The sequence below is a fragment of the Crassostrea angulata genome, chromosome 6 (genome assembly GCF_025612915.1).
Source record: "Crassostrea angulata isolate pt1a10 chromosome 6, ASM2561291v2, whole genome shotgun sequence".
Classification (NCBI taxonomy): domain Eukaryota; kingdom Metazoa; phylum Mollusca; class Bivalvia; order Ostreida; family Ostreidae; genus Magallana; species Magallana angulata.
Genome location: NC_069116.1, coordinates 31092689 through 31110585, shown reverse-complemented (window position 1 = coordinate 31110585; position 17897 = coordinate 31092689).

Genomic DNA, 17897 nt, shown 5'->3' with positions numbered 1-17897 from the left:
ATCTTTTCCTAACTGCCAAACAATGCATTACTTTTCTCGTTTCTGACTACATATGAACATTACTCATCCTAACAACAAAGAATGACAAAGCCCAGAGTGACCTAACATGAGAGTTGGCAGTTTATTATTATCAAATAAGACTCGTATAACGATAAAGTCATAAATCATCATACAAAAGGAGATATAGAAATACTTTGTATGTACATAATGTGTAATAATTTGAAATGGAATCATACTTGCTAAACAAAGTTATGTAAATAAATTAGATATAGTAAGTACAGTATATTCATAATTTTTTGTCCAGTAAAGATGAATTAACTTTCAATTTAACAAAATATGTGTTGTAGTTTTCTGTCATGAAATGATAAACATGATTGCACAAACTCAATATCCGCAAAATAACGCTACGTAAATATTATAGATATAAATAAAGTATTGAGAATTTATAGCTTAATAAATAGTGCAAATTCAACTTTCTGTTTGCATATAAAATGTGTCCGATAGCAAACATAGTAAACAGGTATGTTACATTGCACTTTAAAAAATTACGCACTTTGAAAATTTTTCACAGTGGGTTAATTTTGAGACCAGTTCAACGTGCTTTAAAAAAACAAACTTTTTTAAAGTGCGTTGGCATCGTCCTTATATTAACGCACTTAAAAATGTTCAAGGTTTGGTCGAAATAATTGATACTTTTTTATAAAATAAATGATTGTTTAAAACTTGTTAGCTCAATGGGATATATTTAAAAAAGAACCCAACCCATTCACAGCTGACCGATTAACACTTTCTTCGTTAGATTTTTTTTCTCATTAGATTATGTAGTTTTATAATTTGCACATAAAGAACAACTCAGAAGATTTGAATTATCCAAGTATGACAAATTGAATATGACATAAACTTCGTCGCTTAGCAACTGCATTTTCCTTTTTTTTTTTCTTTTTTTTTTTGTATATGCATCACTTCTTATCTGGTAAGCTGGACTATAACAGAAACAAAGATAAGATGTAGTAATAAATATACATTTTTCAAATATCTGTCTTTGTAAGGAGCGAGCGACGTAACATTTAATGATAAAACAAGTGGTAATTAACTGTTGAAATTGATGTCTTCATTTTTGTTGTCTGTAATTTTTTTAACAAATTGTGATAAATCTTTTGTGAAATATAGTGCAAGCATTCTTAGCGCCAATTGAAGTCAGATGAAATCTGCAAATTCATTGGCGATATTTTTTGTTTTCCTATCATTTGGGAGGAATTATTTAAGAATAAAAATGTGGTAAATATTTCGAAATTTTAGCTTCACCGAGTTTTTGATATAAACGCCCATTCATAAAAGTAAGCAAATTATATTTTGTTTCCTTTGTGATTTTCATACCATTTCGCATTTTCCCCAGAACTTTACATCAGATTTGTGAAAAATTACATAAATACTTCCTTGAAAAGGAGTAGCTCTTACTGACTCAGAAAAGACCAAGACAAAAGGTTTCTTAATCCTGAAAAATCAATGTCGAAAAATGTTGTTTGTACGTTCAATATTACTTTCAGACATTTTTCCGTCAGTATGACCACGTCAAATGTCAAAAATGACATCTCTTAGAAATAATGAAGTGTCAACTTACAAACTTTTTTATCTATCAGGTGTTAAATTCTTATAATTAGGGAAACAAGAGAACACTTAGTCCACACTGCAATGCAGTGTATGTATGTGTGAATGGACCGTCTCTGGTCTTAAATCATTTGATATTTTTACAGTTTGTATATGTATATTGCATTCAACCCTCATTTGTTTAATATATGCAAAACAGTTTTTATACAAGAAATCTATTAAAAGTTAACTGATATAAAAAAAAAATTAAAAATGATGTTTGCCTATAAATTTTTCACAGTTTTTTGGCGTATATTGATGTGTGAAAAGTTACTTAGAGATACATATATCAAACCGAAAAGGAAATCGAGACAATTTATGTAATTATTACTTGTGTCAAATAAAGTAAACAGTTTTGCTACAAAAACGATTAAATTTTTTAGTTTTTATTTTTCCTCAAGCATATGCTTGACTATCTACATAAGAGTTTTAATCTGATTGAAAAATATTTGCGTGAAACTCACGTCTATGGACCAGTTATCAAAATATAAACTTTGTATCAAACTGTTCGTCCATGTGATAATCAAATAATGAAGTTGGTATCTCTCAATTTGAGACTAAAACAGATGAAGACAAATTACATACTTCCGCAGCGACTGTTGGACGGACTATTTTCCGTTTTAGAGTAGATTTAACTTAAAGCCCAAAAGTAAAATGATTACACAAGCAATATTTGATAAATGTCTGGTATAAACTTAGATACGATAGATACGTTTTGTGGGGAAAGGTTTCAGTAACAATAGAAGCTGTGGCTTCTCTAACCAATAAATAACGTCACGTAACAAGGAATATATTCATTGTTGAAGATAATGAAATCCTACGCCCTATTTACAAGTCAGAGTTGAAACATTTAATGACTTTGATCTGATATATTTTTGACACTCTATTTTTTACTACTTATTAATTGTTAAATAATGGTAATTAGTTTGCGATGTTAGCGGAAAATAAACAAAATAAAAATCGTAAAGAATAAAACGATTACGTCAAACAGATCTTCAATTTCAAAGTGGTAAGCCGAGGGAGTTTTTCTTCCAAAAACCAACAAATTAATATTATTATATAATAATGTTGCTAAAAAAACAATTATAAAGTAAATGAATAACAGAATATTTAACAGGACAGAAAAAAAGAACTGTTTAAAAATATAAGTAATTTTCTCTGATGATTTATTTTGTAAAACAGGCTAAGTCAACTTAAATACAGATAATTTTGATATCTATTTTGGATTATAAACGTTATCTCGAACTAGATGGGACTGTTTGGAAACTTCGATATATCTGAGTATCCGAGATATCGAGGTTAAAATACTTTAAAAATAAGTGGTTGGGACTTAAAATCACTTCGACATATCCGCTGTATTCGAGATATCGAAGTCGAACTGTATATGCACAATTATATAATGACAACTTATTTGGTAACTTCTTGATACAGGGTCATATTTTGAGTTATATACTACAAGTAAAAACGGTGAAAAAGGCGTAACGAGCATGATATAAGACATTTATCATCAAACGACTAAAATTTTATTATTTTTAGCGTCATTGTATTGAGTTTGTCATTAGTATTCTGATGAATAAAATTGAGTAGAATTAAATGCTGTAAATCCTCAAAGAATACGTTAATAAAACATTCATTATCAGTTGACTTCATCATTCAGCGAAATTTTTCAAAAAGCAACTTCCTAATCTGGCGTAGAAAACGACTTGTTAAGTACAACATACAAGCAACATCCTGTCCGAACACGCAATTTTATCTCTTTAAGAGTGTGAAACCAACGCTATAATCTGTTCAAAGAAAGGAACATATATGTTTCTGTCGATCTTTCCAAACCTCTACAATATTCTTGCAATGTTTATAAGACCGTGACAAGAATCTCGTGTCATGCTGTGCGACTGTGACTCATAAGGGCAAAATGGTCAGGGCCTCGATTTGATTATACCTGCCAACTGTATTTGATGCATCTTTCAAGCTCAGTAAAAGTGGTAAAATAAATCTTTGTACGTACCAAAAGTCAAACAACTCACGCTGTTAACGGTGTCTGATCACATTTAAATCAGTAAGTTAAATGGTGTGTAAGATGTTATAAAATAGCGGTCAAGTCTCCATAATACAAAAATTTATAAACATTCATTTTCAATATCATTTTTAAAACGGACCAATATCAAAGATCGAAAGGGGGGGGCATATTTTAGTCCTGTTGGTTTAATCTATCACAACTTTAATCATTCTTTATAACTTTTAAAAAAAAAAAAGGCTTAATACATTATGATTGGTGGTTTAGATATGAATGGATGTGTAAAATTAACAATCTGATATGTATTGCCCATCTTTGATATCTGGTTGACATATTTCATGAAAAACGACAATAACAAACTGTCAACCATCTCAAAAATCGATATAACGAAATACAAATTCAAAGCAGAGCAACAAGGACCTCTAAAAAGATAGAGGTAGGATCAGGTGTCTACGAGGAGTGAGCATCGTCTGCTGACCGGTCGCATCCGCCGTATGCGCTTTGTCGTAATCGGGGAAAGTCTGTAGACAATTAGGTGATTAATTATGGTCTAACAATAAGTATAATAAACGTCAGTTAGCATGCGACCCAGTGGAGGATTGTATTTGCTGACAAGGTCGTTGTATCGACCATGGAACTTACGAAAAGGTGACTTTTAAACGGGACCGTTGATAGTCCTGTTTTATCAACTTGTTTGTCAGTCGCCTTAGAACCTGTTCATACGAAGAGCATACCATTGTGTATCGAATTAACTGAAAGACAAAAACACCATCTGCAGGTGATGAAGGTATATTGCTACATAAGTGTCTTATTTCATATATGTCTTATTTCCAAACAATTTGTTTAACTTAATCAAGTGATTTTGAAGTATGTGTATTATAATTACTCAATTCGAAAAGAAACCCAATCTTGGTTTTAAATATAGTAAAAGAATTAAATTTGTTCCCATCAAAATAAGTGCAATATTCATGGTACTCTTTACTAGTGCATTGTTTGTAAAAGTTCCAAAGACTAAAACAATCTACATATAATCTCAATCGATATCCCACTAAAGTGTAAAGTTTATCGATGGAAATGAGAATATTAAACATAAAGGTATGAATTAATTTTATGCATTAAAGTTTAAAATTTAAACGGAATAATGTGAAATATTTACAAACATGTATTAATGTGTAAATTTTTAAGTATTAAAGTGTAAAACTTTACACTTAAAATTTTTAAAAGTATGGAAAATAAAACCAAGTGTCAACGGTTCCCTAACACGCTTGCGTAGAATGACCACTGTTGAAAAAAAGACACGAAAGAAAATCAATGTTCGATGAATTGAAACAATGTGTTTAACAAAAGTTAATTAACCTCTCCAAAAGAAATGGGAATAAAAAGTGGTATAGATACAGTATTAATTATACATGTTCTAGTGAGGTATAACAGAGAGTAATAGAGATACTTGTAATCTATATCATGATGGGTTATAAATTTGTCAAGATAACGATTTGATGTGACAACTAATTTGACAATGTATCCCTTTTTTAAGAAGATAATATTGGTTTCCTGATGTTCGAGCCTTTTCCTTCGTATTTGTAAGACATAAAACAAATCTAAAGAATGCAACGCATCGTTGTGCATATAAAACCTTTCAAATGTCAAGATTTATAGAAACACACCATGAGATCCAAAGGAAATGATATTACTTAGTATTTTGTTGACTGTGATATACATGCATTTTTTAAAGACATAACACGCTAGGAAGTTTGTATACTATTTAACAGATTAATTATTCATTTTCTATTCAAGGGAGTATTTTTTTGTTGTATACCTTTAATAAAAATGTTTCACAATTACTGCAAATAAAGAGCAAAAGCGACAAGAGCTTCATCAAAAAGAAGGTTCCACAAGGTTTGTCTTAAGTTAAACTTGAAAAAAAAACAAGACAAATGCTCTTTAATGTGGTCGAATTTCAATGTTATTTGAATTTGTCATCGTTACACTCTGAGTACTGGGTTAATGAACACGAAATCTCGGTTAACAATGACAATATCTACGTTATTTTAATTGTTTTTCTGAAAGTAAATACATATTTGTATGTCAACTGTATTTTTCAACAGGACATATATTGATAATAAAGACTGTATAACAAATGAATATCATTTGCTCAAAGAAAGGTCGTAATTGTAAAGTACAACTAAACAAGCCTCGTTAAAAATATTCAATAATGATAAAATCTACAGAATTTGATATAGACATATATGTTTTTCTATTAACACTGTCATGATGAAGAGATTTCAAAATTTACCTGATGAGTAAAAAACAATTACGCTTTAAGGAAAAAATATTTGAAAAAATTACTTAGTATCTGAAATATAAAGAAGTCAGTCTTGTTTGCATTTAATTTTTTCTGTTTCGAATGAAATTGAATAGTATTTAATTTCTTGACATGTCTGACTTTTGACATCCGATCGATTTTTTATAGTGTCCTGCAGAGAGAACGCATTTGTAAGCATTTGCCATTCTCCAATAACAGACAACTTTGCCTTTCTCATCAGAAGCACCTGTAAGTAAATCAGTATTTTTTTTCTGATGCAAATTCTGAAAATGAAGATCATGTACGGTTTTTTTTAAGGAGAGACTTCCGTCTTTGGTTATTGACAAGTGCGAGCTTTTTGACGTCTATTCTAATTGTGCCAAACGATCTTCCAATGAATGCAGGGGAAAGAGTCGATATGCGTTATCGAAATTAATATTTATTGATAAATATGTTTAGGGGATAAAAAGTTCATAGGATCAATTATTTTGATTAGTTGATACACACCATGTGCTTTTCGTGTGAATTCACTTTATGTCTGGTTTTAAAAAAAAAACCTATTTAGAATGTAAGATTACCAATTCCTTTAAATATCTATCATATTTTAGTTTTAAAGATGATCATGACTAGATTTAATACCAAACCACATACAGTAAATGGCTAAAAGTTTAAAGTCGTTTTTATGAATTTCCATTTTCACAAATACTTGTAGAGCATATTAACTATTATATGAATGTAAATGGATAATGATGTGAGATGAATATTCGGCAAAAATGAATATTATGAAACTAAAATAAATCCACCAATGACATAGTTCTATTGAAATATTGAAAGGAAATAAAGCAAGTTTCAAATTATTATGAATTAGTTTAAAGAAAATCGGGGGTTTTTAAATTACAAATTGATCAAGGCACATGGTTTCCTCATGCTTCTTGATTTCATTTTAATTGATTTTGAAGGCAAATCACTTGCAAGAAGTATACCGGTATTGTTGTTTGTTTTTAAAATTGAAAACAAACTGTCAACAATTTCTCTATTCGAATGAAAGCTTAGTAAAAGAAAAATGATCCTGTAGTATATATTCAAATAATTGTTTAAAAGTATTTCAGTAAAAGGAAATCTTTCATCCAGAATACAGAACTGGTTGAGAAAAATCCAACGAATTAAATTTGTGCTTGGATTGTGTGATATGAATGTTGTTGTTTTTCAGACAATTCAGCTGTGCATTACAACACAATTCTATTGTAAGTACGAACATTTTACATGCAACATGACCCATTAAATGGTCCAGTGGCTACAGAATTGTAAACATGCTTAATCTTGTTAACTTGTTACATGGTTGATGTCAACATTTTATTGCTTTGTGTGGTTAATCACTGTGGTTATTATAGGAAGACTGCTAAGATATTTAATGACAATAAATATGAAAACCATCTGTCTTTTAAAATGCAATGATAAAGAGTCCTTATTTCTTCTTGATTTATAATAAGCTAACAACTGTTTTTGGCTATTTCTTTGAACAATTACGTCGTTGTTACCAAGAAATATTAATGAAATTATACTTTGTATTTTACAAATTTATATACATGTACTGGACAATCTAAACTTCTTATTCAAAGAAGAATGACTTTCCATGGATCAAACAGATCTATGCAAAATCGTTTGTCAGAAGTAACAAAAAATAATTTTCCATAAATTAAAGATTGCAATGGTTTCATTGTCTATGCACAATGAATGCAAAGGCAGATGACCTTAATTGCTATAAATCATTAAAACTCATAATTTTCATAATTAAACCACACATTGACTTTTCATCCCGGAATCATGGATTTAATCATCTTTAACTTACCATTTTAGAAGCAAAATGTTGTAATGAATTTTTTATAACTTTAGCTTTTCACAAATTAACAAACGAACTAGACTGACATACAGTACAACGTTTAAAAACGTTGCAGTTTGTGTTATTCTCTTTTCATGGGAACTTTATTTTCAAGAAATATCAAAAGTAACAGAGCTTCGATATATAGAGGTGCAAACTCAAAAAATGTCATTATATTTTTTCTTTCAAAATTGATCTGAAAGCGTTTTGGATGACATATGATAGGAATCGTTTGATGATAACAAAAGAACTTGTTCATGTACTAGTTTTGTTTTATGATAAAGTGTGCAGAGTGCATCACCAAAACCAATCTAATATTCCGGTTTGCATGATATATAAGATAATTTCATATTTCATAACTACGAAATATGACAGTGAGAAGTCTAAATGTCAAAAATGCCAAAAAGCTGGGGGTTTTTGTTTAATGCAAGGTGCATATACCGAAAAGCAAAGTAATACTGAAAAAAAAATAATCATTTCAATTTAAGAATTTTTTTTAAAAACTTGATTGATAAAATACATAATATTAAAAGCAGTGTATATAACTTTTGAGAAAAATATATAATGCTTGTAGATATATTCTCTGCAGTTTTGCCGTACCTATAAAACATATGGTCACTTATTTTAAAAAAAAAATATAAAGTTCATTCAGGTATAACTATGCAGGTATATAATGTATCTTCTGCATATAACGAATTTGAGTTACATTTAAGTCTACATGCATGGGTCTAACAAAGCCAAGTTTAGTTCTTTCTTACTTCAAGACGGCTATGGGGGATCCAAAAATGCTCAGTTACTGATATGTTTTTGAATACATAAGATACAACAAATAAAATTCAAACAAATTGCCAACAAGCTATAAATGAAACAGGTTTAAACTGTGTATCAATGCTTTATTTCTATACGTAAAAACCGCAAGCTTTCATATAAATTCAAAAGCATCAGTGCTAATATAAGTATCTCTTAAAAATGAAAAAAAAATAACTTATTGTTATTTTTATTTTGTGCGAAATAATAGCTAAATGATAATATTTGATAAAAATGATGCATTCATTGAACAAAATCATAGAAAAAAATATACTGCAGGTATATTTTTCTAATTAATTCAGTTTTCATGTATACGGGAACTAAGTAACACTGGAAAAAATCACAAAAGTTGATGGTGTTTAGATTAGAACAATACATACAGGTAATGTTTTAAAACGATAGCAAACGCGTTTACATTTATAACTCTCGGACACATTGTGGACCGCAATTAATATGCACTTACTCTACTGCTGAGTAACTTTGCTTTTTCTTATCACGAAACACAAACATATTTTTGAAATTAATGCATATGATCTTAAGATAGTGTGCCACAGACACTGGCCATGGGATGGGACACCGTAAGACAACTGGACCAAAGTTGTTTATGGACACTAGGAAAGGACTGTGGTGACAAGGAGTATATTTATTAGCCCCTTCAGTGAAATCGGTTACGTTATCGTCTTTTAACCACGTCGTCTCGTCTGTCTGTCAGTCAATCATTCTGTTCCATTTTGACTAGTGCTAATATGGCATTTTTGTTAATGTTGCATGTTTTAAAAATTCAAATTTGCAATAAAATCAATCTAATTACAATAAAATTGATCATACCTTGACAATATATAAATAGTGCCTGTTTGGGAGGGTAACAGTTGAAATTGACACCCCGAGAAAACCATTGTCAACCGACGCGAAGCGGAGGTTGACAATGGTTTTCGAGGGGTGTCAATTTCAACTGTTATCCTCCCAAACAGGCACTATTTATTTTGTTATACTGAATGTCTTTTTTAAAATTTTTAAGAAAATTTTACTGCTTTTATATAGGAATAACGTGAATTCTACAGCGAACCGTACGCGCATAATTTTCGCGCATGTAACATTTTTTAATGTTACCCGTTGCCAAGTGCGTTGCTAACGCTGAGGGTAATAGTAAATATTATTAACTGCGTCTTAACCAATCAGATTTCAGTATTTAACATGAAAGTATAACAAAAATATATAACCACTTTGTTGTTGATGTTTACCACATGTCGTATGAAACATTAAACTAAAATTAAAAGAAAAAATTCTTTTCGCAGGAGAATCTATTGTGGTATTATAGAAATGTCTGAAGAACTTAAATTCCGATCATAGGATTTGAAAAAAAAAAATTACCAATATTTTTGTTGAAGAATAATTTATCCTGTGGGCATTATTATTTCCCCCCATGGGATATTAAGTTTTTTGAGGTAAATAAGAGACACGAATACAACGGTCTATTATTTTACGACATCACATGATTAGCAGGTACAAAACAGGCCCCTTCGCAATGACATAATTATCTGGCAAAGCGTGGTAGGTTCAAACTCCTACCTTTTTAAGCAATATTTCAAGTTCGGAACAATCTTAATCTCTTTTTCTTAAAAACAAAGCAATTAAACTTTTTTAAAATCAACATTTTCAATCCCTATGTTATGAACGATTCAGCAAAATTGCTAACGTGTCAGTAAAACAATGAAATGCTTGGTGATTCATGAAAATAGCTACATGTACAATGAAGCATTGCAAATTTGTTCTGCCGCAACCTTTATACACGTGTCAATCGAATAAAAAAAACTGTAATTGTTCGTATTTACACCAATATGGGAATCATTATTATTCAATCAAGAATGCCTGAAAAATGAATAACGAAATTTTTAAATTTTTTCAATCAACACATAAAACAGAAAAGACCGCTAACAATTTCATTGATGTGAAGTAAATCAATAAAATTGTATGGAAAGCATTTAGTTTACCGGTTAATGACTAGAGAAGCTTGATCCACGCACTCGACCTTCGATCTTACGGCTTGAAAACCAAAGAATTTGTTAACTCCTGATATAGAATATCTGAAGGGTATCAAATCAGATCGAAAGGATATCAAGACTTTTGTCTCATTCAACGCATAATTTAAGTTGGTGGTCATGAATCACTGAATAAATTCTGCAGTACCATTTAAGCTATAAATACGTCTATTTGTAAAATACCAAAGAAAGGTTTATTTTTGTCTGTACTTGATCACATGGCAAACTACTTAATATGATAGATATTGAACAACATAATCGAAAGAAGAAATTTTGTATCCAACAGACTAAACCAAAGCATACTTACATTTATAAATGTTTGATTAAGAGGTAGACAATTCGTTTGTTTACATTATCAATATCTCTGTAGTTGGTAATAAGAATTTAATTTCTTGTAGGATTTGAACAAAACCTAGAGAGAAAGGAGAGAGATGGGGAGAGAGGGAGAGAGAGAAAAGCAATGAATTTAGCTATCATGCCTAGTGAAATGTTTCGGTGTTTTTTACTTCAGTGTTTTTATCTTCGTACCCTCATGCTAGTAAACCATCAAATCGAGTATCTTATTGTTTTAATATTCATACATCAAATTAAAAGGCCAATATGGTGCAAATTCCCATACTTTATTCATGTAAAAGAAATCAGGACAGTCAGAAACGTCAATAGAACTATTTTTCTTGTGATGTATTTAGTTTGCTCTATGTATGAGTGACATTTTTATGATCTTCCAGTCCAAATTGTTATAAATCATCACAACAATGATGTCTAATTAGGATATATTTATACTTTAATGATTAAATAAAATCTAATTAGAAGTGATACTAATTAGGTATTGTAATTTATATTTATAGTAAATGCTGAATATATAATAATGAAATCATTTAAACAGAGAGTTTCCAAAAGAGCCTCTTCTAAAATAAGTTAACCACAATATTCTTGTCGTAAAACTACGAAACCAATAGGACCAGACAAATATTATTATCTCGTATATACGATACGATTGAATAAGTAAAAGCAATTTTAGAAGAAGCACAGCAGACTGAATAAATTAACTATCCAATTTAAAATAAGATTATTTGTTTTCAGTCTCCAAAATATTAATATACAAAAACAATTATTTAGATATAGATTTTGTATGAAACACACTCCGGGGTAAATCCTATATATCTATCAGTTAAACTGTATTGTCATCTGGAAGCAATAAAATTGCGTTTTTATTCCTGGGACTACCTTGGATTTATTTCGGAGTGGGAATATATTATACGTTGAAAGATAAAATTATAGGAAGTTCGTTCCACTTATTCATATAAGATAAAATGTAAAATCTGATCAAATGAAAAGAAATGAAAAATTATAATTGTTAATAAAAAAATTTATTCCAAATTGATTTAACGTTTCTAGAAAAAAAAATAACTGAAAGGGTGAATCAATCAACTTATGGTCTTTCCAGAAACGCACAATTTTATATCGATCTTTAATTTGTAAAGATCTAGTTATAACGAGAACATATCTCATCTTTACGAAAAAGATTTCTTCTCGTAATACCGAGATAATTTACTTGTTATATCGAGATTTTATTTTCTCGTTGCACAGGCACCTGACGTTATATATCCCGTCATTGCGGTAAAGATCTCTTCTCGTAATAGCGTGATAATTAACTCGTTATAACGAGATGTTTTCCGGTAGCACATGCACCTGACGTTATATATTTTTCTCATAATAAAAATAAATACCCTTTATCTAGTTATTCACAAGGTAATCATCGCCACCATCTTGGATTTATTTCAAACTGTCACAACAGCTGGAAGTTTTGCTTGAAGCCCATCGTTAAAATTATTTTTGCAATCCTCTCCGTTCCCTGATCAGTCATTCAACTCAACCAATTCAACCAAAGCGGTGTATTACGCCTGCCATTAATAAAATCCACCCCTCAATCTGCATCTACTGCCTTAGATAATTTCGACAAAAGGCTTAAGGGTGGACGGAAGTTGACATTATGATAATTGCGTCATACTTTGGTAAATACTTTCCAAATATGGCACTGATACGGATAGTTAAAAGACGTCAATTTTGGATTCGATCAACATACAAGTTAAAATTAAGAAAAGAAATATCATAAACAGTCGAATTAATTATAACTTTTGTTACAAAAAGTTTACATAAACATGTTTATAAATGCATATTCATTGTATTTTTAAATATTGAAACATACACACGGTGCAAAGAAATCTCATTTACATAGAGGTGACAACTTCCGTCCATCCTTTTCACTTTTATCGCAAATCCATGGCAGTAGATGCAGATTGAGGTGCAATGTTTATTTATAACATGTGTAATGCACCATTTGGTTGAATTGGTTGGAAGCTTAGATGTTGAAAGACCGATCAGGAGACGGTGAGGATCGCAATATAATTTTACCGATGATTTCCAAGCTTAACTAAATCTGATGTGACAGTTTAAAATAAATCAAATATGGCGGCGATGGGTGCCTTTTATCATTACATTTTATTTTTATTTTGAGAAAAATATCTAACTTCAGGTGCCTGTGTCTCGTAGTAACGATATCTTTACTCGTAAAACTGAGATCTTTTGTGAAAACGATATAATTAATCCGTTATAACGAGATTTTTTCTCGTCATAACGGTATGATTATCTCGTAATAACAAGATCTTTTCTCGTAAGTACTAGACGGTTACATTTTCTTCTTTATCAGGAAAAGCTCTGTAAAACAAGATACTCAAATTCACAAAACTTAAAGCTAGAATATTTGGATTTGTCTTAATAGATGTTAGTTAAGGGCAAAATATATCATGAGCCAAAGTTTAAGGCAGATCTGATTGTAAATTTGTCTTCTTAAACAAGAACGGCGGATGAACAATACATGTATAATTTCTCTGTCGTCTTTTAAGAAGGAAAGATAACTCTTATTAGCAATGAATAGCATTAATTTCCTTTACTGTACTATATATACTTATGAAATAGAGAATCAATATGCAGCTTTTTAAAAACTTAAATTGTACGTAAGTAACTGATTAGTTCAAGTTATGTTGGCCGTTGATTTTCTTACGCAAACAATTGTATTATCTAAATCTTTGCTTCTTTGTTTTAAACCACAATGAACAATTCACTTTTTAAATGTATAAGCAGTAATATACCTTTTAGTTTTATTCTTGAATGTTTTCTCTGATTTGTTGAAATTTCACAGAATTAGCATATGTTTACGTCTTGACTTTTAATTTTGCATACACAGTGCAGTTCTTCATAATCATAATATTCATTTGCAAAGAGATTTTTTTACTACTTTAAATGAACCTATACCGCCTTAGATTAGTCATCTCAACAGTTTTTTCTTTAACACCCAAGTCAAGATCGATCTAATTCTTAAAGGACTATATATGATAAGGGCCTAAAATGGCCCCCTAAAATGAACATCATCATTTTAATACCATTCTTTGTTTTCTTAGTACAGATATGTATCTGATGTGTTTACATAATATTCATTTTGGTTCAAGTGCTCACAATTTAGAAATATGACATTGTAAAGACAACCTTTTCCCGCCATTTTTGCATTTTTAGCGTAAAACAGCTTGTTTTCAAGCAGTTTTTCCTTCCGAAAACATAGAGCGCATTCTTGAACAAATTAAATATTTTAATCAGAGATGTATCTAGCCAAGACTAATAAGTGACAAAAAAATTGTCCTTGTTCAAGCATGCGCTCTATATTTCCCATTCGTAAATAGAGAAGAAAAATGTCAATTTTGGGCTGATTTTGATTGAATTATAGAAATGGCGTCACTTCTGACGCCATATACTGCCAGTGAGTGCAAATAAATCAAATAAATCGATGAAAATTATATTTTATATCAACTCTTCTAAAAAATTAGTTAACATTTTATTGTACCCGAAACACTTAAAAAATGGCGAATTATGGGGGCCAAATTTAACTCTTATCATATATAGTTCTTTGTACTAAAGTAAAGAAATCTTTGTTTTAAATATTTTTTAACAAATTAATTAACAAAAAAGTATGCTTAAAATATCAACAAATCAAGCTCGTCATTTCGCAATTCAACAATATTATGAATATATTAAAATCTTTTCTGACCGCTTTAGCTAGAACTAATTCAAAATAAACTTGTACGATTCTTTTACAGACATCGTGTTCTGGACAGATATGACAAAAGATATCAAACTGCAATTAACATTCACGTATTTTAAGTGCAAAAACTAATTGTGATCAGCGACACACAATACTTGCCGTTTATGCTTCGTCACTTACCATTTAATGTCTTATAAATATTAATTTATTGATATGAAAATTATTCTATTAACCAATGGTTTTTTTAATAGAAAATCTGTTTTTATCATAAGATGTTTATTAAGAAAATATAGCTCCATAGAAGTTAATTAGTACACGTATTTGAATACTTCTTAGAATACGTGCACGTTCATTTTGTTATTTTGGCTAGAAAAAAATCAAGGAAACGTAAAAGCTGTGTTAATTTATTACATTTGGAATTTTTAGAACTATCACTTCTCATTCCATTTTATGCACGTCGTATCATTAATTAGTTAATTGTTTTTAATAATTCTATTTAATGAAAACTAAACTGCTGCAAATATTGAACTATATGGACTCGTAATATACTAATATATTATCTATAAAGATAAGAAGATGGGGGAATAAGATGGTGCAACTGCCCATTTGGTTTAGTCGTAAGATACAATTTCAAATTTAACATTTTTTTCAATTGAATATACATTGTATTTGATATGTTATAATAAATGTTTACAAAAGGGTATTTTCTAACTATATTCAGTTTGAAATATTTCAAAAAACGATAAGAAAAAAATAATGAATCTTTAAGTTTTGGTGGTATCCAACCCACAACCCAAAAACCCAGGTCTATAAAGTTACCTAATGTCTGGTGCTCTAACCACTGAGCCATTTCATTCACAACAAATAGCGTTGTTTAAATGCTATATGAGACATTGGCCACGAATTTACGTACTTGTATTATTTTTCTATATCGTTCAATTGTGTGGCTAAAAAATTACATATTTAAAGGTAAAGTGGGTCATCTCTCCACGTTTTTGTTGATTAAAATCAATTAAAATTCCATTAAACTGCATTTAGAATATGACAAAAATATGGTATCTCTGACCCACTCTATTAAAGAAAAGGCATTGAAGTTATAAAAATGACACTATTTGGAGGTTTTGACACGCATACTCCAGTTTAAATCAATCTATTATAAATATGTAAAATATTTAGGGGTTACAAACCGATGTTATGTTAAATATACACTGTTTTAATAAAAAAAAATTAAATTAATCATTCCATATATGGGCATTTTACACGCCTTATGCACCCATCTTCTTTATATTATAATAATAATTATGTTGTTGCAGATAGATTTTGAAATATATTGCACTTTTACGCACTTCTGCACACAGACACAGATTCAAATATACTGGGATGGCTGCAGCATTTCAATAACTATTAATTTTCAATAACATCTGGGTGCTTTGTGATCAATTTTAGCGCTTTTGTTTTCTTCTTCTTTGATGGACTGTTATGTACTAACATGTTTTAGACCCGCCCCGAAAGTTTTTGTACCGTTCAATAAGTACAGATCTGTTAATGGTTAAACTTTGTACTTTATTTCACCCATTGCAATTTTTTCAAATTTGTAAACAAGTTAAAAGTACTTGTCCTCTTTAAAACCACAACATTCCCCTGTTCTGTTAGGTTAATATTGTGAAGTGCGAATGTTTTATCAGTCATCCAAGCAAACTTGGTGATAATCTTAGGTTTAATGGCTTTTCACCGACCTTCATTTTTTTTATTATCAATATTGATCTTTTTTTGAACAAAACCAATTAAATAATGAGTTATATTAAACCAGAGACATAATTACATGTAATAGAGACATTAATAACACAATTAGGTCTACGATTGATATGATAGCAATTATAACGCATCTATTGATGATAGTTTACAAACTAGAATTTGACAATTACACTACCGATAGATATATTTTTTTCACTACACATTCAAAATAAAGCGAAAGTATTAACCGCATTATTTAAAATATTAATTTAATTTCTTTTTATTCGTTGCTTTAATTTTTTTAAAAATATGTACAACAATTAAAGTGATAAGCAATATTGAAGCGAATGAAAGATATCAAATTCAAAATATTATCAATTTTAATATTTATATTTGTATATTATAAAATCAGTCATGGATATTGTGAAAAATGATAAACGTATGAGAATCTAGTTAATTTTTATTGTTCATATCAAAAGAAATTACAACATTATACGGAAAGATCATATACCACTTTAACAATTATTACATGTTACTGTCATCCACTAGGTTATACGGTAAATATACTTAATTTTTTTTTCAAACTCTACATGAATATAAAAGGATCTTTCACACTATAAATTCACTACATTCATTTCACAATGCTGTAATTTATGTAATTTTTTCCGTCTTAATATTCTATAAAGTTAATTCTAAGTTGACAAAAACAAAACGTTAAGCATGGAGCACACTATTTAGATTATTAGTATATATATATATATATATATATATATATATATATATATATATATATATATATATATATATATATATATATAGAAGAGATACGAGCAGTAACTCTCGCTGGAAGCTTCCCTCGAAAATCAAGTGTACGAAGGAGATTCGTAAATTAAACTTCCTAATTCGTTACACAATATTTGATCATATATTTTATTGAATATGACTCATGTAATTGCATTTTGTAAGAATTGACTTTTTTGGTATGAAGATGAGAAAATTCATTTAATATTCTTTTAGATAAAACCTCTTTTTCCTCTGCCGCATAGTTTTAATGCAAACATTTTACTAAAATTTTGACATTATCTTCCCTTCAACCAATATGCATGATAACAACGATTTACATATTCAAACCGATCAGCAATATCGTATTACAATGTTTTTGGTGTCATGTCACAAAAAATTGCTCAAAAAATCGAGCTCAGTCAATCTCAGAATCTCAGAATTATATTTTTTTTTTTACCGGGGGGGGGGGGGGTTGTGGTTGTTTGGTTGGTGGCTGTTTTTGTTCTTCTCTCTTCTTAAGAAGGTTTTTGCAATTACATTATATTGACATCGTCTTTAAAGCTCGTAATACCGAATTTTGTATTTACGGCCATTAT